We start from the raw sequence: 22,958 nt of genomic DNA on the forward strand, positions 1-22,958 counted from the left end.
TCGGGAAAAAGACCGGTAGAAAGATGTCTTGATTAACGTGGAAGGCAGACACCACCTTAGGGAGGAACGCCGGGTGAGGTCGGAGCTGTACCTTGTCCTTGTGGAATACCGTATACAGGGGATCTGCTGTCAAAGCTCGAATTTCCGAGACTCGTCTAGCCGAGGTGATAGTGACGAGGAAGACTGTCTTCCAGGAAAGGTACAGCAGCGAGCATGTGGCTAGAGGCTCGAAGGGGGGACCCATAAGCCTAGCTAACACCAGGTTTAGATCCCAGGTAGGGGTTGGGCGTTTGACTTGAGGGTACAATCGCTCCAATCCTTTAAGGAACCTGGAAACTACGGGGTGAGAAAAGATTCAACTGCCACTTTCCCCCAGGTGGAAGGCAGAAATAGCTGCAAGATGCACCCTTCAAGAAGAGACCGCCAGGCCCTGCTCTTCGAGGGTCCATAAATAATCCAAGGTAATGGGGACAGATACGCATCCGAGGGTAAAGGTACGCTGAGCGCACCAGTGGGAGAAGTGCTTCCACTTGGCGAGATATGTCGTCCATGTGGAAGGCTTTTGCTTCCCAACAGCACCTGTTGTACCGGTGCGGAACAACGCAATTCAGACTGGCTCAACCAGACAGCAGCCATCCTGTCAGATGAAGGGATTGCAGGTCCGGGTGGTGAAGCCTGCCAAAGTCCTGTGTTATGAGGTCCGGCCAGAGTGGCAGGGGGATCGGGTCTGCCACCGAGAGGTCGAGGAACAGGGTGTACCAATGCTGTCTCGGCCATGCCGGCGCGATCAGGATTAGGTGGGCTCTGTCCCTGCGGAGCTTGAGTAGGACTCTGTGGACGAGCGGAAACGGAGGGAAGGCATAAAAGAGGTGTCCTTTCCACGGAATCAGGAATTAGTGCGAAAGGGAGCCCGGGGAGCGACCTTGCAGGGAGCAGAACACCTGGCATTTCCTGTTCTCTCGGGAGGCAAAAGAGATCTATGTGGGGAAACCCCCACTTCCGGAAGACAGAATGGAGAATGTCCGGACAGATCGACCACTCGTGAGAGAAGAAGGATCTGCTCAGTTGATCTGCCAGAGTGTTCTAGGCTCCTAGGAGAAAGGATGCTGCCAGGTCTATTGAGTGGGCTATGCAGAAGTCCCATAATTGTATCGCCTCCTGACAAAGGGGGGAGGATCGTGTCCCTCCCTGCTTGTTTATGTAATGCCTGGCCATTGTGTTGTCTGTAAACACTGAGACAACGATCCCGCAGATGGTGCTGGAACGTCTGGCACGCCAGGCGGACTGCTCTCAGTTCTCGGACATTTATGTGTAACTCCAACTCCCGAGGTGACCAAAGGCCTTGAGTGCGAAGGTGTCCAAGGTGAGCACCCCAGCCGAGAGATGATGGGTCCGTTGTCAGGGACATGGAGGGCTGTGGTGGATGGAACGGTGGACCTGCGCACACCAGGGATGGCGTCAGCCACCAGTCGAGGGAGCCTAGGATGTTCGGAGGAATGGTGACCACCATGTCTATGGTGTCCTTGCCTGTGTGGTAGGCTGAGGCGAGCCAAGTTTGAAGGGAGCGTATGCGCAGTCTAGTGTGCTTTGTCATGAATGTGCATGCAGCCATGTGACCGTGGAGGCCGAGGCAAGTGCGAGCCAAGGTTATCAGGAAGTTTTGAAGTCTTTGTATAAGTGATACTATTGCCTGAAAACGGGGTAGTGGTAAACTGGCCGTTGCAAGATTGGAGTCCAGAATGGCCCCGATGAACTCTATTCTTTGTGTAGGCACTACAGTAGATTTCTCCAGATTGATCATCAGGCCTAGTTGCATGAATAGGTCTTTGACGATGCCCACATGACTGATGACTTGTGCCTCTGAGGTCCCTCGAATGAGCCAGTCGTCGAGGTATGGGAAGACATGTATTCGACGACGGCGGAGGGAGGCGGCGACTACCGCCATGCACTTTGTGACTACCCGAGGGGCTGTAGAGAGACCAAATGGAAGGACTGTAAACTGAAAGTGTTGATGGTTCACCACAAACCGTAGATACCGTCTGTGCGGAGGGCAAACTGCAATGTGGAAATACGTGTCCTTCATATTGAGAGCGGCATACCAATCTCCGGGATCCAAGGAAGGGATGATGGTCCCCAGGGATATCATGCGGAACTTGAACTTTTTCATGAACTTGTTCAGTCCTCGCAGGTCCAGGATAGGCCTGAGGCCTCCTTTCACTTTGGGGATTAGGAAATATCGGGAATAAAACCCCTTGCCCCTTAATTCCTTCGGTACCTCCTCTATAGCTCCCATTGTAAGGAGCTTCTGCAGGAAGGAACTGCTCGTGAGAGGGGTCCCTGAAGAGGGACGAGGAGGGGGGTTGGAAGGGAGGGGGTGAAATAAACCGGAGGTGGTATCCCAACTCCACCGTGCGTAGGACCCAACGATCAAGGTTAATTGGGACCATGCAGGGAGGAACGAGGAAAGGCAGTTGTAAAACAGAAAAGGATCCTAGGAGACAATTGGTACACTGCTCTCGGGCGCACCCTCAAAGTTTGATTTGAGTCCCGTCGTTGGCTTAGTGGGACCGGTATTGTTACCCCCTTGAGGTCCAGAGTGACGCCTGCGGTTGGCACAACCTCGCCTTCTGGCAAATTCTTGTCTTGACCTAGGTGGGGGGTAAGGGCGCTGAGGTTGGGTGCAGAAGTACCTTCTCTGAGTCTGTGGCGTATGCATTCCAAGCGAACGCATAATCACCTAATTGTCTTTTAGACTCTGTAGCCTAGAGTCCGTCTTCTGTGAGAACAGGCCCTGGCCATCAAATGGTAAGTCTTGTATAGTGCGCTGAAGTTCAGGTGGCAGGCCTGACATCTGAAGCCATGATGTATGTCGCATGGCGATTCCAGAGGCGACCATTCTAGCTGCCGAATCGGCAGCGTCTAGCGAGGCCTGTAGAGAGGTCCGCGCCACTTTCTTTCCTTCCTCCAATAGTGCCGTAAATTCCTGGCAGGAGTCTTGCGGGACCAGCTCTGTGAATTTCCCTACCGCCTCCCAGGTGTTGTAATTATACCTACTAGGCAGGGCTTGTTGATTCACTACCCTGAGTTGGAGGCCTCCCACTGAATAGATTTTACGTCCCAACAAATCCATTCGCCTAGCCTCCTTTGATTTTGGGGCAAGGGCTTGCTGGCCGTGATGCTCCCATTCATTGATGGACTGTACAACCAAGGAGCAGGGTGCACATATAAGTACTCGTACCCCTTGGAGGGTACCATGTATTTCCGTTCAACCCCTCTGGCTGTGGGCGGGATAGATGCCAGGGATTGCCAGATGGTATCTGCCTTAGCTTGGATCGAACGAACGGTAAGGCCACTCAGGCTCGTGCTTCTGCCGATAACATATCTATCACCGGGTCCTCAACCTCTGGAACCTCCTCTATCGGCAAGTTGATATTCTGGGCGACACGCCACAGGAGGTCCTGGTGTGACCTGAGGTCAATTGGAGGCGGGCCCGATGATGATGTCCCCGCTACCACTTCATCCGGGGAAGAGGAAGATGAAAGTCCCGGGACGAGTGGGTCCTGGACGGACTCCTGATCATGGGGGACATCCGGGGCTGGAGGGACCTGTGGGTCCAGTGCGTGGACAGGAGCTTCCTCTGTACCAGCAGGGGGAGATTGGCTGACAGTGGCCTCTGGCACGCAGTGTTCTGAAGGAACGGAGCGTGATGGCACAGCGGGTTCGCCTTGGGCTTGGTGATATGCCCAAGGCGTCCAAAAGGACCACTGATGAGGTCCCTAGTACGGGCCATGGTTCCCTTGGACGACCCGGCTGTGTGTATCTGAATCACCATAGGAAGCACTGTCCGCATGGGATGATACAGATGCATGCCGAGATGGCCACAGAGAAGCTGAAACTGCTTGGGGAGGGTCTCTGCGTCTGGTCGATCTGTCTCCATGCAGCACCGGAGAACGGTACTAAGAGTCATACTGGTACCGAGAATGAGACCAGGACCTGCGACCAGCACGGTGCCGGGAGGTCGACCAGGGCCTCAAATCCCAACATCGAGATCGGCTGCGAGAGGTACGGTGCCGTGACCGGTGCCAGGACCTGGATCAGTGCCGAGAGTATCAGGTCAGCGATCGGGACCTCGAACGGTGCCGCGAGTATGACCAGTACCTAGATGGAGAGCAGTACCTGGACTGCAAGCGGCATCGGGTCCGTGATCGGTGACGGGACCGAGAATGTCTGCGGGACCTCGATCATGACCAGCATCGTTCAGCGGTACCGGGCGAGGATGGTCTCAGAAGGGCGGGCTTGCCTACTGATTGCACAACCCGCACCAGCGGTGCCGGGGGTTGAAGCAGCTCAGGTTCCATCAGGGCAATCAACTACCTTGCCATAGAGAATGTCTCCGGCGTGGAGGGCATGATGAGCTCAACCACGGCATGCGCTGGGGAGCTGGTGGGCACTGGACTCGACGGCTCTTGCGAGAGCGGAATCAACAGCGCAGAAGATGTCAGTGCCGCGGCAGTTGACGGTGCGGGGCGGTCCGACTTAGGCGGGTGCTCCGACTGCGGCATAGGCATAGGAGCCGCAGGAGTCTTGTGCTTCTTGATCCTCAGGGAGAGAGAGCGGTGCCGGGCAGGATCCTTGACCGGTGATGGCTGGTGCCGAGGGGCCTTCGTGGTGCCCATGCGCTCTGCTGCGGAAGAGGCACTTCTCCCCGGTGCGGTGATCGGTGCCGAAGGTGGAGGAGTGACAGCTGCCTCCATCAGGAGCTGCTTCAGATGAAAGTTCCACCCCTTTTTCGTCCGGGGCTTGAAGGCCTTGCAGATGCGGCACTTGTCTGCGAGATGGGATTCGCCCAAGCACTTGAGGCAGGAGTCATGAGGGTCTCCTGTGGGCATCAGCCTATGACAGGCCGAGCACGGTTTGAAGCCCGGTGAACCGGGCATGGGCCCCGGTACTGGGTGAGGGAGAGGGGCTAATCCCCGATCCCTCTTAATTATATACAAGAACTACTTAGAAGGACTAATAAAATTAACTAGAACTATAGAAAATTGAACTATATACACAATAACGATTAGAAACGAGCAAATAGCTAGGGTGGTGGAGATCAGCTAAGCCACATTCCACTGTTCCAACGACTGACACGAGCAGTAAGAAGGAACTGAGGGACGGTCGGGTCGGCAGGGGTATATATCCGGCGCCATGGCGGCGCCACTCCAGGGGACACCCTGTCTACCCATCGAGCGTTGCTAGGGTAAAAATCTTCCAACAAACGTGCACGCAGCGCGCGCACACCTAACTGGAATGGATATGAGCAAGCACTCGAAGAAGAAGCAAAGAACTCATTTAGTTTCTTCGCAATGACTTTATCGTCTTTAAGTGCTCCTTTTGTATCTCGATCATCCAGGGGCCCCACTGGCTGTTTAGCAGGCTTCCTGCTTCTGATGTACTTAAAAAACATGTTATTACCTACATGGAAAGGCCTTAAAAGCCAGAGGCTAAGCAACCAAGAGGAGCTAGCAAACAGGGGACTGCAAATAGGGGAGTTTATGGGAGGCAGATGTAATAAAATTGCTATGGTTAGGAAGGGCCACACTGCCAGTGCCAACATTGCTCCTGTCTCCTCCACCTGTGCTTGTATCCAGACAGAGAACCTAACCATGGATGCCTCCACCCAGATCCTGATGTGGATTTGCAGAGACTGTGGCTTGCATTTCCCACTCTCAGAAAGCCAGGCTGGGGAGACCATCCAATGTGAGAGGTGCCTGCTAGTGGAATCTCTCAGGAAGCAGGTGGGAGAGCTACAGGAGGAGGTCACTAGGCTGAGGAGCATCCGTGCACATGAAGAATTCCTGTATTCATATGAAAACTTCCAAGGCTGAGGACGCTATCCAGCTAGAGAGGACTACTATCATGCCACCGGGGGAAGAGGAGGATATAACTCTGGTACAGGGAGGACACTAGCTGCTGGTTACTTCTGCCAGCAAGCAGTGATCCACCCCTACTCCCAACCCACCCACCATGGTGATGGAGAACCATTATGCTGCCCTGGCAACGATTAATGAAGAATCACCCCCAAAAGTTGAAAAGGAGAAGCCATGTACCTCCAAGGCTGGAAGGATCACAACCACCACTCCCAGAAGGAAACAGAGGATAGTGGTGGTTGGAGACTCTCTTCTGAGGGGGACGGAGGCATCCATCTTTTGCCCTGACATGGCATCCCAGGAGGTACGCTGACTGCCAGAGGCCTGTATCCAAGACATTATGGAGGGATTGTCAAGGATCACCTGGCCCTCTGACTAATACCCCATGCTACTCATCTACATGGGCACTAATGATACTGCAAGGTATGACCCTCAACAGAGCAGAAGTGACTATAGGGTTCTGGGAGTAAGGGTAAGGGAGTTGGGAGCACAGGTGGTGTTCTCTTCAGTCCCTCCAGTCAAGGGTAGAGGCCTCGGCAGAGAGAGATGCCTCTTGGAGGTGAATGCCTGGCTGCGAGGATTGTGTCGCCAGAAGGGCTTCAGCTTCATTGACCATGGGACGCTGTTCCAGGGGCAAGGACTGCTTAACAGAGATGGGGTCCACCTACTGAGGAAGGCGAAGAGCATATTTGGCAACAGACTGGCTAACCTAGTGAGGAGAGCTTTAAACTAGGTTCGATGGACACAGGTGACCAAAGCCCACAGGTAAGTCAAAAACATGGAGACCTGGGAGGAGGGTCGGAATCTGCGGGGAGCATGGGCTGTTATAGCAGAAATAAGGGACAGACAAGACAGAACTGGGTGAGGGGGAATCAAATCAGCATCACAGATGTCTGTATACTAATGCGAGAAGTATAGGGAATAAGCAGGAAGAACTCGAAATGCTAATAAACAAACACAACTATGATGTAGTTGGCATAATGGAGACTTGGTGGGATAATACGCATGACTGAAATATTGGTATAGAAGGGTACAGCTTGCTCAGGAAGGATAGGCAGGGGAAAAAGGGAGGAAGTGTTGCCTTATATATTAAAAATGTATACACTTGGACTGAGGTTGAGACAGAAATAAGAGAGAGACTTGTTGAAAGTCTCTGGGTAAGGATAAAAGGGGTAAAAAACAAGGGTGATGTCATGGTAGTGGTCTACCACCAGGGACAGCTCCTGGCACCAGCACTGCAAGCAGGTACTTGAGGAGGCCAACGGAAAGGGGCTGCATGTCCAGCTCTTCAGCAGTGGGTCCCTCAGTCCCTCTCAGAGGGAAGGACCTGCCGCCAAACTGCCGCCGAAGAATGAAGCAGCAGCAGTAAAGCTGCCGCCGAAGTGCCGCCGATCGCACCTTCCCCCTGCTGCCGCTTGGGGCAGCAAAAACCCTAGAGCCGGCCCTGTCTTCTACAGACCACCAAACCAGAAAGAAGAGGTGTATTAGGTTTTTTTCAAACAACTAACAAAATCATCCAAAGCACAGGACTTGGGGGTGATGGGGGACTTCAACTACCCAGACATCTGTTGGGAAAATAACACAGCAGGGCACAGATTATCCAACAAGTTCTTGGAATGTACTGGACACAATATTTTATTTCAGAAGATGGAGAAAGCTACTAGGGGGAGGCTGTTCTAGATTTGATTTTGACAAATAGGGAGGAACTGGTTGAGAATTTGAACGCAGAAGGCAACTTGGGTGAAAGTGATCATGAAATGGAAGAGTTCATGATTCTAAGGAAGGGTAGGAGGGAGAACAGCACAATATAGACAATGGATTTCAAAAAGGCAGACTTTAGCAAACTCAGGGAGTTGGTAGATAAAATCCCATGGGAAGCAAGTGTAAGGGGGAAAACAATTGAAGACAATTGGCAGCTTTTCAGAGAGACACTATTAATGGCACAAGAGCAAACTATCCCACTGCATAGGAATGATAGGAAGTATGGCAAGAGACCACTCTGGCTTAACCAAGAGATCTTCAATGATCTAAAACACAAAAACAGAGTCCTACAAAAAGTGGAAACTCGGTCAAATTACGAAGGATGAACATAAACAAATAACACAACTATGCAGGGACAAAATTAGAAAGGTAAAGGCACAAAATGAGATCAAACTAGCTAGGGACATAAAGGGTAACAAGAAAACATTCTACAAATACATTAGAAGCAAGAGGAAGACCAAGGACTGAGTAGGCCCATTACTTAATGGGGAGGGGGGAAGACAACAGAAAACGTGGAAATGGCAGAGGTGCTTAATGACTTGTTTGTTTCGGTTTTCATCAAGAAGATTGGTGGCAATTGGACGTCTAACATAGTGAATGCCTGTGAAAATGAGGTAGGATCAGAGTATAAAATAGGCAAAGAACAAGTCAAAAATTACTTAGACAAGTTAGATGTCTTCAAATCACCAGGGCTTGATGAAATGCATCCTAGGATACTCAAGGAGCTGAATGAGGAGATATCTGAGCCATTGGCAATTATCTGTGAAAAGTCATGGAAGATGGGAGACATTCCAGAAGACTGGAAAAGGGCAAATATAGTGCCTATCTATAAAAAGGGAAATAAGGACAAAGCGGGGAATTACAGACCAGTCAGCTTAACTTCTGTATCTGAAAAAATAATAGGGCAAATAATTAAAAAATCAATTTGCAAACACCTAGAAGATAATGAGGTGATAAGTAACAGTCAGCATGGATTTGTCAAGAACAAACCGTGTCAAACCAATCTGATAGCTTTCTTTGACAGGGTAACAAGCCTTGTGGATAGGAGCTAAGTGGTAGATGTGGTATATCTTGACTTCAGTGAGACTTTTGATACTGTCCCACATGACCTTCTCATAAACAAACTAGGGAAATACAACTTAGATGGAGCTACTATAACGTGGGTGCATAACTGGTTGGAAAATTGTTCCCAGAAAGTAGTTATCAGTGGTTCACAGTCATGCTGGAAGGGCATAATGAGTGGGGTCCCGCAGGGATCGGTTCTGGGTCCGGTTTTGTTCAATATTTTCATCAGTGATTTAGATAATGGCATAGAGAGTACACTTATAAAGTTTGCAGACCATACAAAGCTAGGAGGGGTTTCAAGTGCTTTGGAGGATAGGATTCAAAATTATCTGGACAAACTGGAGAAATGGTCTGAAGTAAACAGGATTAAATTCAATAAGAACAAATGCAAAGTACTCCACTTAGGAAGGAACAATCAGTTGCATACATACAAAATGGGAAATGACTGTCTAGGAAGGAGTACTACTGAAAGGGATCTGGAGGTCATAGTGGATCACAAGCTAAATATGAGTCAGTGTAACACTGTTGGGGGGAAGAAAAAAAGCAAACATGATTCTGGGATGTATTGTAAGCAAGACACGAGAAGTAATTCTTCTGCTCTGCTCCACTCTGATTAGGCCTCAACTAGAGCATTGAGTCCAGTTCTGGGTGCCACATTTCAGGAAAGATGTGGACAAATTGGAGAAAATCCAGAGAAGAGCAACAAAAATGATTAAAGGTCTAGAAAACATGACCTATGAGAGAAGACTGAAAAAATTGGGTTTGTTTAGTCTGGAAAAGAGAAGACTGAGATGAGACATGATAACAGTTTTCAAATACATAAAAGGTTACAAGGAGGAGGGAGAAAAACTGTTCCTATCCTCAGAGGTTAACAACAAAAGAAGCAATGAACTTAAACTGCAGCAAGGGCAGTTTAGGTTGGACATTAGGAAAAATTTCCTGTCAGAGTGGTTAAGCACTGGACTAAATTGCCTAGGGAGGTTGTGGAATCTCCATCGTTGGAGATTTTTAAAAGCAAGTTGGACAAACACTTGTCAGGGATGATGCAGATAATACTTAGTCCTTCTCTGAGTGCAGGGGACTGGATTAGATGACCTCTCAAGGTCCCTTTCAGTTCCATGATTCTATGACGAAACATATTCTGGTTCAGAACTGTTATCCTAACAAAAGGATGTATTTCAAATTTTTTATCTGGCTGTATTTATAATGAAAAAACTAACAGCTCCATTTTGTGTGGGTCTTTTGTTGAATTATATTAAACAAATGTTCATTTAATAGACTTATTACTCTCCCACTAGTATTTAAACCCAATTACATATATAGAGTACTTAGCATTACCTTTTCAGTAACTGCAGCTGTCTTTAAACAGCCAGGCACAGTAGATCTGATTCAGTGAGTATGATATTATTAGCTTATAGAATAATTATTTCTAAATTACCATAAGTGCCATCTATAGCATATGGAAATAAACACATCCTTACAGTTTGAACGCATAAATAAGTGTAGTACATACTACAAACAATGGGTAGTAGTGCATGAATATTGAAGTAGATTTGCTTAGCTAAGCAGGTGGATTTTTGGTAGTGATCTGAAGGAGGAGAAAAGGTTCATGATGAGTTTTAACTGAAAACCTGTTAAAAACAAAAGAAATTTTGGAGTGGGTGAGGGTGACAAAAAAGTAGTCAGGAGAGAAGCTTGAGCACAGCACAGGGAGTGGGAAGGGATGTACAGGAGAAGGAAATTAGGTCAGATGAGGTAATGTCACTGGAGTGTTTTTAAAGTGATAAGTTTAAATGTAAGAGAATAGGGAAAGTCAACAGAAAGACTGAAGGTGACAAGGTATGGTCAGAGTAACAATAGGAAGATGCTACTGACAGCAGCATTTTCAACATATTAAATAAAACAGAGAGACAGTGAGGAAGACCAAAGAGAAGCAGGTTACAGTAGGTAAGCTGAGATAAGAAGCACCAGAGCATGGACCAGAGAGCGTTTTGGAAGTAATGATGGAGAAAAGGGAATAAGTTATCAGAGCTAGTCAGGAAACGTTATGTCATTTCCAGTGAAAACTTGAGAAAAATTTTAAAAAATTAGTTTGTGTAAAAAAAGAGGTTCTCAATTACAATGATTTTTTGTTTCAATATAAATGGAAAAAATATCAAAAATAACCTCACAAAAAATTCTATTTTATTGAAACAGCATTTTTTGTTAAAAAAAAATCAGCCAGTTCTACAAATGACAAACTTATTTCTCTGGACCGCCATAATCAATGTAACAGTAAATTAGAAGCATGTTATATTTACATTAAGGTAAATTAGTTCATAGGGAGATAAAATCAGTTCATAGGAAACAGCAATGGTTTTGAAGATGCAGCTACAAATTTGGACATGAATGTGAGCAAAGCTAGCCATGTTGGCTCCTGCACATTGAGAAAAAAAGGCTGGATATGTGTAAGTTACATATTGAACTGGTATGGCAAAAAATATTTCCCAATAGCTATTTGAAAGATCATCTAAACACGGGGGAGAGGGGGTTTAAAAAGCTACATGACAATGTGTTGCTAGCTCTGTGAACAGCTATAGCAAATAAGTGTTTCCATTCACTATCACCTTATTTCTGTTTATGAACTGTTTGACCAGACTTCAATTTTTTACAGAATTTGTTTGCTGTTCAAAATTCTTCAAGTACCATTTCATGCTGACAAATTCCAACATGTTGATTATTTGTAAATTATTTGCTAAGCATCTGCTATTTATTACCACTATGTAATTAGTCACATGGTATTGCTTCTTTTTCCTCTTTGGAAGAGCAATTAAACAGTGGCTGGGGGAGGACTGAATCAGATTATCGTAATAGAGGCTGAGGGCAGATACAGAATTATCTCATCACATCAATATGAACTAACTGGGAAGGGCAGGTGTGGACCCCTCTTCATCCATGAAAGGTTGGGTCATATTCTGGCTTAATTTATATTAAAAAAAACCAAAATATACATTTTGAAACAGTTAAGGTTGTATCATGATGCATCTCACCCTTTCAACACCTTAAAAACATGGAAATAAATTAAGGGAGAAGTCTCCTGCATTCCTTGCTACTTTCACATTGCCTACAACACAGTCAATAACACACTCCCATCGGGCTTTCACTTCTCTCTCCAACAGATACCAAAAAGCAATACATAGCCCAGCTTCAAATTCATTGTGTTGCACAAAGCCTTAATGGTGACCTCATGTGTTCATATCATTTATATGAGCAGACTGGCATACCTGACTGTCACACACACCATTTTTGTGGGAAGTTAATCTGCCCCTACAATGCTAAAGTCGTCATCAAGGTCTTGCATAAAAACTCTGGGAGAAAGCTCTTGGGTTAGGACACTCTGACAGACAATTGCCTCCTCAAAGTAGTATGAGCAAAGGACCATTACATTGCAGCTATGTACGTTGACCCCACTTTTTAAAATATCAGATGTATTTTATGTGCGTTTCTCCCTTTCCTTCCTGAGGGGGCAAGAGGCAAAGAACTGGTAGCAAAGACTAACAGACTGGCAACATGCATTCAGCAAGGGCCTGATCCAAACATCAGGGAGCATCATGCTGCTCAGAGGAGTGCAACAGTAATAACAGGAGGAGCATGATGGAGGCAATTCAGCATAACAGAGGTGAAAAGATCCCTGTGAAGCAACTTGGAGAACTTCAGACTTGTCAACATTTTCCCCAAGCACCCAGTAGATTCAGCTGAAGCCAGGGCTTCACAGATGGCCACAGACTTATTAATATTTATATCACGCTCATCCTGTCTCTCTCCTTCATTCCCCAACACAGGTAGGATATACGCAAGGTCCAATTGTTGTACTGCCCAATACAGACCTTTAATTGTATTCTCATAATGAAAGAGATCTGCAACTGGACTGTTTCACTGGTACAGTTTCGTCCCCTGTTCTCCCCAAACTTATTTTGAGTGACTTTTTAGAAAGGTAGGAAATACACAGGTAATTTGATTAAAGTAATTCTCTTCACAACAAACATCCTCTTCCATGCTAAAAATCAAATTGAGCACTTATCTAGCAGCAGCAGGGAAGAACAGAAAATGGAGGTGGATGTGAACGAGGACAACATTCAAGGACTCAATGTGCTCTTTGGTGAAACTCTGCAAATGACTGTCTGATCTTCAAAGAGAATATTTACTGCCTTTTTTTGAGATCATTTGGCTTCAGTTATATAATACTTTATGGGAGTGGGCAAGGGCATGCAAGACAAAGCTAGAGAAACCACCAAAATGCTCCCTTAGTACTGAAGGACTAGCATTCAGCAGGAAGGCAGCATCAATGACAACCTAGTGCTAGTGCAAGTCAATAGATCAAAACTTTCAGTCTGACCACATTTGTATTGTTGCATTTGATTACACTATGTTTGCATTCATCTGTATCTTTGTACACACATGAAATCTAAAAATTTGTAGGAGGCAATGGCCACATCTTCCTACTTATGTCTATTCATAGTTTAGCATTATTGTAGATTTGTATGACCCATAAAGGTAAACGGTTGTGTATTCTCTTGAACATCTATCTGTTGTGGAAAAGGGCAGTATACGGGCCTAGCTTAACAGGCTAGGCTACACTAACACTACTGCTAAAGTAAAGTCTGCTCATAAAACCTGGGGAATTAAAGACCTGATACATCTAAAGAGGGTGTTACTACTGCTAGTGTTCTGCAATTTAATTTTTAAGCTTGTTTAAAACAATTTTTCTATTCTATTAATACCAACACATTATGTTTGTGTGATCTTGCAGAATTCTGAAAGTTCTGTCAGTAAACCAACTGGAGAAATATAACAAATGGCCCAACTATGAGCTTTAATGCTCAAAAAATTCACTGTACAGTGAAATGTTTTAGTACTCCAAACACTCAAAAATTAGAAATGCTCAGCGCCTGTCACCCATGAATTACTTAAACAGTAAAATAGTTCCCCCATCCTAACATATTTGTTTAAAAAAAAAATTGGAATAATTTTAGCAAACATTAAGCTACAACTATTCAAGGAAAAACTTAAAATATGGGGAGTGTGAATGAAAAGTTAACACAGTAAACATACGCTCCCACTTCCTCCAAACACAATTCTCTTGCTCAGATTGAATGGGAAGCTAGAGGTGGATGGCATAAGTAGGGTAAGGACAGACATTGCCTGTAGAGGAAATGGATGTACAATGATGGAAGGAGGACATAAATCAAGAGAGAAGACACTTCACCTCTCATTCAAGTAAATATTTGTTCACCCCACTATCCAGGGCGTGGCTTTGATGTGACTGGGAACAATGGCAACAGCTTCTGGCATCTCAACTGGCAGCAGCTGAGGCAGTGTTCCACGTACCTTTGCTCTTGCAATCCCAGTTGACTTCATCATGTGAGGGCTGCTTCTTTCTCCTGTACCTCCCTTCTTCCTCATACTGGATGGGGTGGGGGAGTGAAAGGGTAACATGCAGCATCTGGACCTGACCATCCACTGCCACTGCCTGATGTGGGTGGTGCTGGGCCAAGTGGAGCATGAGGGAGGGTTGATGCAGTTTTCTGCCTGGACAGGGTAACCCTTGTGGGCTCCTTGTTTCAGCCCTGCCCCTCTCTTAATCTAGTTGCTGGGTCTGCAGTGATGACGGCAGCTAGGCTAACCACCAGTTTTGGCATCTGGAAAGGATTTTTCTCATATGGCAAAATTGGCAAACTGCTGTGTAAGGTTTGGTTTTGGGTTTTTTTACCTTCCACCTGGCATTCAAGCAGTCTGGTTTTAGAGTTTAATTATTTCACCTTTGGCAGATTCCAGTGCAGTTGGCGAGTTAAAAAGGGTCCTACTGAGAGCGCTGTAATCTAGTGGCCTACTTGGGCATTGACCCTGGTCACAGCATAGCATGGTGAGGGGGTGTGCTGATGTGTCTCACGCTGCTTGCAACTCCACATCTTCTCTCTCCTTCTCCACACTGGAGGCAGGAGACTTAGGCTTCCAGTCAGGGTCCCTTAGCAGAGCTGAGGGTGGCAAGAGAGCATGACCTTTACAACCACACACAGGTTTATAGTACATCAGGGTACACCACTTAAGAGATCTGCAGTGGAACAACCTTACTGGGTAGTTTGAGGTGGTTACCCAAGTTAGGTAATATTTTAAATAAAGTTGTGGCCTCTTCATTTAACCAACATTATGGTGCATGTCACACTGTTTCCACATCCACAGCAAATAGTTTTCACAACCAGCCAGTTCTCTCCTTCCCTCCTGTTCCCCCTTTCCAATCTACAGACCCTGAAAAAGGAGAACCAGCAATCTCACTTCAGAGATGAGGGATCCTCTGGATGAATCTTTGCCAGATCTCCTCCCTGATGCTGCTCCTCGTTATGGGGTGATGTGATGTAGATTAGAGCAATATTATTCTGGGCACATTGGCTCACCTGACTTGCAGATAACAACAGTCCCTCTCCCTGCAGCCTCTGAAGCAAACATGGTCCACTGGACCTTTCCAGCCCTCTCTGCTTTGATCCCTAGCTTCTTCCTCACTTTCAGATAAAATCCTATAGGGGCCCTGCCCTACTTTCACTCATAACAAGTTTCGTTTACTCATTGAACAAATGTCAGCTATGGAGCAAAAATCTGTTTGTAAAAACATTTGTACAAAAAGAGAAGACTCCACTCATGTATATTCATGAATAGCAAATACAAAAGGGTGCTAATCATAGAAAATGAAAAGTTGGTATATACTTCACTTTAATCTTAATAGATAATTTTCACCCACTCTTCATTCAGCATCATTCTCTTTACAGTTCACTAGTTTTACACCCACATTGATGACAAAGCCAATTAAATGCTGCACAATAGATAAGTGTTCCTAAAAATGTAAATTCCTTCAAAATGTACTGTACCATCTGAGTTTGACATCTCTATGAAAATGCAAAAAAGAGAAGTTTAAAAAAAAAGTGGGACGAGAGATACTTGGATATCTAGTGGGAGCAATTCATAACCCTTAGGGACCACAACAGTAAGGGTTCAAGTCAGTCAACCTAAAGTACAAAGATGAAAACCTAAAATGTGACTTGCATCAGAACCCAGATACTGATGAGAAAAAAGGTCATAGAGGTTATCGAGGGCATAAGTAACTCCATCCTCCCTTGGAGACTTGATAAACCAACAAGGATACCTTAAAAAATCAATATGCCATTTTATAGGTAACTAAGGTAAAGAACACAGGGCAGGTGTAATATGATCACAGTGGTTCAATCTCATCATCAGGCTCATTTCTGCACTCTGCACAAGCTACATGAATTTACTGTAATTTATTATTTAAAAGGTTAAATATCAATTTTACAAAGCATAAATTGAAGTGACTATATTTTAGCCTTTGATTAGATTAGCAGATAAAATTATCAAAATCACATTTTTAAGCATTCCAGAAAGCCAGCTGAGTTGAAACAGAATTGTTAGACCAGATTTTTAGAAGTGTCAATGCAGATTCCAAAATGATTTATTTTTTAATATGTATAAGTGTTAGCACATCCATGCATATAATCCATTTGTCCTCAGTTTGCACTATTGGGTACATGAATGAGGTCTGCAATATAAGTTTCATGATTTACACACACTCTGTGCAAAAGTGTACAAAACATTTGCACACACAAAACTGAATGTGCAGAGATTAGGATTTTACAAATTTAGCCTAAAACAAAATTGAAGTTCCTAAAAAGAACCTCACTTAAGGTCCCAAGATATCCCATGTGGTCTATTTCCATATAGGGGACTGGAAAATCCTCACATTTTTGCTCGCTGTTTCTACTCATCATTCTGTTGGAGGAGTGGGGCTTGCCCCAAGCAATAGTAGTGAGGGGAGCTGGCCCAAAGAAATAGAGGTTACTTACCTGTATCTGGAGGTGCTTCAAGATGTGTGGTCCCTATCTGTATGCACACACACTATTTGCTTGAGTCCATAAATTTTTAGTAAGCAGTGTCTGTTGGTCCACATATCGCAATTGTTCTGCTTGTGCTTCAAACAGAAAGTATTAAGGGCAGTGTGGACAGACACCTCTTCAATTCTTTTTCTTACCACAAATCTGGCTATCATCTGCAGCAGAGGGGATGGAGGATTGGGAGGGAAATAAAGATAGGGACCACACATCTCAAAGAACCTACAGCTACAGGTAAGTAACTTCCATTTCTTTGAGTGACGATCCCTATGTATATTCCACACATGGGACATTAGTAAGCAGTAGTCAAACAGGAGGTGGGTGTGAGGATGCAGATGTTATGGCCTGTCTGTAATACAGTTGTCCCCTCACCTATCTCTGTGCCAGAACAGTAGATCAAGGCATCGTGTCCTGTGAAGGTGTGTAAGGTGCTCCAGGTATACATATTTCTAGTAAAAGTACATCTTGAAAAGATGCCATTGCAGTTGCTTACGCTCTGGTGGAATGGGTTCTCACCCCATCAAGGAAAAGAATATGAAAAGGAGCTGGGAAGAGGGTTTGTGGTGGAGAGGAAAAACAAACTTTATTATGTAAAAGGCAACAGAGTCCTGTGGCACCTTATAGACTAACAGAAGTATTGGAGCATAAGCTTTCATGGAGGAATACCCACTTTGTCAGACGCATGGGAGTATTCATGCGTCTGATGAAGTGGATATTCACCCATGAAAGCTTATGCTCCAATACTTCTGTTAGTCTATAAAGTGCCACAGGACTCTGTCACTTTTTACAGATCCAGACTAACACAGCTACCCCTCTGATACTAAACTTGATTATGTAGCTTTGGTGGATGATGTCTAGTACCCACTTGTCTGTAGTTATTGTTGCCCAGCTGAAGGCAGAGTGGGTGGGGTTGGGTGGTGGCTGTGGAGATAGAAGTAGCCATATATCTGGATCTTTGAGCTCTTAGCTTCTTACGTGGGAGTTCATATGGGCGTTGATGATAAAATGCCTGAGGAGGTGTTCTGGACTATAGAGTTGCTTGGGGCTGTGTGCCAGGATGGCCCCCCCTTGTAGTTGCTGCTCCCTGAGGGCTCTGCTGGCTCTGGAGCCAGGAGCAGGGAGGTTCTTACCACCTGCCTGAGCAGTCAAAAGGGTCTGGGAGCTGAGGAACAGTCATAACCCTGGGCAGCAGCAGCAGGACATGGGGGAGCTCCGTAGCTGCCTGCTGCATGGCACCAGCCAGAGCAGCAGCCACCCTGCAATGCCCAGCTCCAGCTTCCCACCTCCGACCTGGCCTGGGGAGAGGCATAGGGGAAGAGAAGGAGGTGGAGGGAGGGTGTGGTGTTGCCCCCGGGACTGCCTCGCAGTGGGTAAAGCACAGCAATTTGGGGGGGGAGCAACTCTGCCCCTGGGCTCAGGACTTCAGCCCCACAGGAGGATGCCGGGGGTCATGGTTTCACAGTCACAAAGCTTCACAGCCCAGTTGAAACAACTCGTGGCCAGTTGAGAACAGCTGTTTTAGAGTCTATAAGACTCATTGGTCTTCTCACTAAAGAGGTTATAGTCATCAAAAGAAAGGTTCTCAATGTTATTCTGGTCTTCCTTGAGGTACCCCTAGGATTTACAGGGAATTATAGACCAGTCAGTTTAACTTTGGTACCTGAAAAGACAATGGAGCAAATAGTCAATCAGTTTGTAAGAACCTAGAAGATAAGGTGATATGTAACAGTCAAGCTGGAAGGGCATATCAAGTGAGGTCCCACCGGGATCTGTCCTGGGCCAGTTCTACTCAATATCTTCATAAATTATTTGGATAATGGCATAGAGAGTACACATATAAAGTTTGCTGACAATACCAAGCTGGAAGGGGTGGAAGTGCTTTGAAGGACAGGATTAGAATTCAAAATTATCTTGACAAACCAAGAAATGATCTGAATTAAACAGCATGAAATTCAAAAAGGAGAAATGCAAAGCACTACACTCAGGACGGAATAATCAGTTGCACAAATACAAAATGGGAAATGACTGCCTAGGAAGGAGTACTGCAGAAAAGGTCCAGGGGTGACAGTGGGTCACAAACTAAATATGACTGAGTCACAGTGTAATACTGTTCTAAAAAAAGCAAATATTCTGGGATGTGTTAGCAGAAGTGTTGCACACAAGACAAGAAGTAATTCTTCTACTCTACTCAGCACTGATAAGGACTCAACTGGAGAACTGTGTCCAGTTCTGGAAAGATGAGTACAGAGAAGGAGCAACAAAAATGATGAAAGGCCTGGAAAATATGACCTGTGAGGCAACATTGAAAAACTGGTTTTGTTTAGCTGGAGAAGACTAAGCAGGGGTCCTGATGATAATAGTCTTTAATTATGTAAAGCTTGTTATAAAGAGAAATGTGATAAATTGGTCTCTTTATCCACTGAGGACAGGACAAGAAAGTAATGGGATTAAATTGGAGCAAGGGAGATTTAGGTTAGCCATTACAAAAAACTTCCTAACTACATAGATTGTTAAACTTCAGAACAAATTAACTAAGGAGGTTGTGGACTCTCCATCTTCAGAGATTTTTAAGAACAAGTTGGACAAATACCTGTGAAGGATGGTCTAGATAATCCTTAGTCCTGGCCTGAGTACAGGAGGCTGGATTAGATGACCAATTAAAAGTCTCTTCCAGTCCTACATTTCTATGATTCTATTCTATAATTACAATCATGACTCATGTCTCATGACTACAGCTGTGAAAATGGCTCTAGAGGCAGTATCAGCAGCATCTACTGTCACTTGAAGTGACATCTTGGCCACCAAACTGCCTCCATTAGTAAGGGCTTAGAACTGGGCCTAAATTTTCCAGGGAAGTCTGTTTTTAAAGTCTGAAAATTTGGCATAATTCAGAAAATCATATTTTGCTAACAATGCCTCATAGTTAGCAGCTCTGAATTGCAGACTAGCCGATGACACGTTCCTACCCAAAAGGTCGAGATGTTTGCACCTTTGTCAGTTGGTGAAGTCTTAGAGTAGACTGGTTCTTTGTGCAGCCACTTGAACCACTAAGAAGTTGGGAACTTAATGAGCAGAAGAAACTTCTGACACTTCATCTGGCACAAAATATGATTTCTCAGCTCCCTGGGGTAAGGGTACACCAGTCTGGTGGGTTCCAAAATGGTTGGTTAACTGCAAGGACCACCTTCAAAGGGCCAAAGGCCTGGAGGATGTCCAGTAGGCCCTGTTGTGTGTCCTGAACCTCTTCACGGAGATATCTGGAGCTCCACTGCCACATTCTGCAACAATTCCTGTACTGCTTTTGGTCATCAGAGAGGGAGATGGAGCAACTGCCTCTTTCAATAAGACTGATATACCCACCAGAACAACTGGATCCAACTTGACCTCCTCTTAAATTCTGACGGAGCCAACTGGAATGGCTAGGAGAAGACAGTTGGTGTGACTCCTGCAGAGATCCACAATGCCTACTATATGGATCCCACAGGCCCCAGTAACACCAGTATGGATCAGCCAGAAGGGGAAGAGCATAAGACATCTGATACCAGTGGTCCCTGGGGTAGCTGCATTTGGAAGCAGGCAGAGTTCCAATACCCTCTTTGGTCTCGTTTCCCTTGTGGGAGAAGGTGGGAGAGGGAGCCTCATCTGGAGTGTCAGTCACTTGATAAAATGATAGGCTCATGATACATGGGGAAGGATGTTCCAAGTTGTGGACATAGTAGGGAAAGATATTCTTTCCCACAAGGTGGTCTCCCCAGGTGTAGGTATGTTTCTAAATGAGCCACGCATGAGAGCAAGGGAGCTTGTGGGCAGGACAGAGTGAAGACATCCTCCAGCAAGGTAAAGGCTTCAGTCTTCCTTAGTGTTTTGAGGACTCCTGAGGAGTGGCTCAGTGGATCCAGGTAATGCAAATGTCTTGTGTTTCAGAGATCTGGCATGGAGAACCAGAGGTGGATTAAGGTTTTGTGGGGCCCTGGGCCAGAGCACACCTTCTGCCTGCAGCCCTACCACCGTTCCACCCACAGCCCCACTCAGTTCTGCCCCCCCTCACCTGGGCCCTGAGGCTTTAGCAGGGAGCCAGATCTCCTCTAGTCCCAGGAACACAGCAGGGGTCAGGGCCCTGGGGCTTCCTCCACTGCCCCACATTTCTGTGGAGCCTGGGCAGGGAGCAGGCTGCTGCCCCTCTCCAGCCAGGCTCTATCCCAGGCAGCTCTGCAGGCAGTGTTCGAGCATAGCTGGAGAGGCTCTAGCCCCACCCCTTCCTCTCCGGCTCTGAGTCTGGCCCCATCCCTTCCTCTTTCGGCCTGGGTGGCTGCTGCGGAGCACTGGACTCTCCATGCCGTCCCAGTCATTTAGTAGGGTTGAGACATGGGAGCTTCTCTCGCTCACGCACCCAGCACTGCTGCCAGGAAGTGGGGTCAGGGCAATGTAAAGACTTCCCCTGCCCCACCCAGTGCTTGTCTGCTGGGGGCGGACTGCCCATTTTTAAGGGTCTCCCAATTGGCCAGGGCCCCTGGGCACAGGTCCTGTGGGTCCAGCTGATAATCCACCACTGCGAGAACATCGGAGCCATCAGATGGGATCCCAGCTTTGAACTCCTATACAGGACTGTTGGGTACCGCTCATTAGGTATGCAGGATGAAGCTGGACCAGTATGATGGGATCCTTCTTCCTTCATGCCTGTCCTTCTAGGACAGAAGGTTTATGCAGACCTAATTCTTTAGAACCCATACGTGAGGACTCACTTGACTTTGACATGATGGGGAGGAATCCTTTCTCTTAGAAGCAGATCTGGCCAGAGATCTGTCCTTATGCCTATGTCCATGTCCCCCTCGCTTGTGGGAGTGTTTCTTAGACTTAAGAGCTTTTGCCTCAACTCTGGAGGTCATGCTCAGATGTCTGCTGCTCATAGTTTGAGGCCATTGTACAGGGAAAGTCTCTCCAGCCTGAATCTGAATGAGATTTCATGTCCTGCTCCATGAGGTGCTTCTACAGAAAAAGCTCTTGTCCCTTATGAGTTTGGAGAGAGAAGGAGCAGCTGATGTTGCACTTGGTGGCAATAAGAGTCTCCCCAAGGCAATAAAGGCAGGGCTGGTAGCAGTTGCTGATGAAAAAGGAATTGGTGCAGGAGAGAATTCTTGAACACTGGAACTCTTGGCATAGTTCCTCTTCAAAAGGAGAAGCTCCCTGGGGTAGGACGACCTAAACTAATTACACTAACTATAAAAACACTAAAAACCTAAACTATTTGCAACTATTTATAAATTATATTTACGGGTTCACAATAAAGAAAGATCAAAGTGGACAAGGAGGATTCTGACTCCATCCACGCGGTGTTAAGAAGGAACTGGAGAGGTGTCAGTTCACACTACCCTTTACAGTCTGTTTGGAGTACAAGGAAAGTAACTCCACATCCCAGAGCAATGGACACTGCTTACCAAAAAATTCTCAAGCCAGGCATATGGTATACATGCATACCCAAATGTGAAATACACATAGAGACCATCAATCAAAGAAGAACCCATAGAATCCCACCAAATACTCATGAATATCAGGATATCCACAGAGGGCCACGGTCATTCATAGAAAGGCCCTATGCCGCAAAGATCATCATACAGAACTTGCTGCAGATGGAAACTATCCCTTAGTGCTGAAGGGAAGAGGGTATGACAGAGAGAAGGGAGAATCCACTCATATAATGCTTACCCAGTCCACCATAACTTGAACCTATTTGTCCTGTGGTTTTGGAAGAAGAAAGAATACGATGCTGCATAGAGCACCCATCCACTCCTGACCTGGATCACAAATGAATTCTCACAGACAAATTTTCATGGGCTTGGGGAGACTTGAGTGCAGGAGACAGAAGAAAGGATGTCATGCAGCTAGGACCCCAACTTCAAACTACTGTTACAAAATAATTCTGGAAGAGAAGCAGCCATAAAATTCCAAATGTCAACATCTGACATGAAAAATTCACGTCATACAACTCTAGGTAGGTTTGCATCCTATGGAAATGCTTTGTATTTAAATATTACCTTTTTTTAAACTGGGAATTCACACTTGAATCACTAACTTTACAGTATGACCATAAATCAAATTAAACTATCGTCTGTTACATCATTCAGAGCAAGAAAAAAAATGTAATATATTGTACTCAATTTTTCACCAGTTAAAGAAGGGATTAGAAACTAACCAATAGCATAATAATATTGCTGCAGGAGTTGATTAAATGTATTTTTAATAACTGAAAGGTTAACTTGCAATGCAGTAAGAATGGTCTAATGTT

General features: G+C 45.8%; 1 protein-coding gene and 1 long non-coding RNA gene across 9 annotated transcripts in view; one reads left to right on the forward strand and one right to left on the reverse strand.

Moving 5' to 3' along the window:
* The window catches only part of RABGAP1L (RAB GTPase activating protein 1 like), a 570,182-nt gene that overhangs the window by 418,112 nt on the left and 129,112 nt on the right, over positions 1-22,958 (reverse strand). The window lies entirely within an intron of this gene.
* Positions 17,710-22,958, forward strand: part of LOC116839862 (uncharacterized) — a 374,064-nt gene continuing 368,815 nt past the window's right edge. Inside the window, exon 1 of the long non-coding RNA XR_012656273.1 lies at positions 17,710-17,724. This is a non-coding gene — a long non-coding RNA (uncharacterized LOC116839862). The remainder of the gene's footprint in view (positions 17,725-22,958) is intronic.

Source organism: Chelonoidis abingdonii, chromosome 7, assembly GCF_003597395.2.
Source record: "Chelonoidis abingdonii isolate Lonesome George chromosome 7, CheloAbing_2.0, whole genome shotgun sequence".
Lineage (NCBI taxonomy): Eukaryota > Metazoa > Chordata > Testudines > Testudinidae > Chelonoidis > Chelonoidis abingdonii.